Raw genomic sequence first — 579 nt, 5'->3', positions numbered from 1 at the left:
GGCGTTGTTTACCTTTCGCCATCGCTGTGTTGTTATCGTGATCATGATCTTTCTCCTTAACTCATCACAAACGTCGACAAACGCCCTCACCTTGAACCCCCGTAACTGTTCGCGTCAACGGATGCAGAGACAAAAGGACAGAACTGGTTCCTCGTTCCCAAAAAGGACGTCTTCCCATGGGTAAAGCCCGTCGCGGGATGCGTTTTACCCCGGGGAGACCCCACCCTGAAGGGGAAACCCGTGGCCCACTTTGGGGGAAGGAGACTGACTGGTTTACCCTGGTTTATCAGTGCGGGGAAGAAGCCAGAAAAAAGTATCGAATGGGGAAGAGAAGCGCAGGAGAGAACGGACTCAGTGAAGAAACATCAGTTTATTAGACATAATGGTTGACTGTATGCATTTCTGCATATGGCGTTTTATCTTTTTTTGTGTGTGTGTGTATTCACGTAACTATGCATTTACTCACATTATCCTTTTAATTATCTTTTAATTATCAGTACAACAAATATCTCTTTCAGACCCGACAAATATTGATTAAGATGTGATAAATTCTAGACATTTTTCTGTGTGTAATGGCCC

At 44.6% G+C, this 579-nt stretch overlaps 1 long non-coding RNA gene across 2 annotated transcripts in view; it reads right to left on the bottom strand.

Moving 5' to 3' along the window:
• Positions 1 to 579, bottom strand: part of LOC119585129 — a 30,004-nt gene that overhangs the window by 3,643 nt on the left and 25,782 nt on the right. The gene's annotated exons all lie outside the window — the stretch shown is intronic.

Source organism: Penaeus monodon, chromosome 19 (genome assembly GCF_015228065.2).
Source record: "Penaeus monodon isolate SGIC_2016 chromosome 19, NSTDA_Pmon_1, whole genome shotgun sequence".
Lineage (NCBI taxonomy): Eukaryota > Metazoa > Arthropoda > Malacostraca > Decapoda > Penaeidae > Penaeus > Penaeus monodon.
Note: the sequence above shows the minus strand (reverse complement) of the source record. Positions and strands in the feature narration are given on the sequence as shown.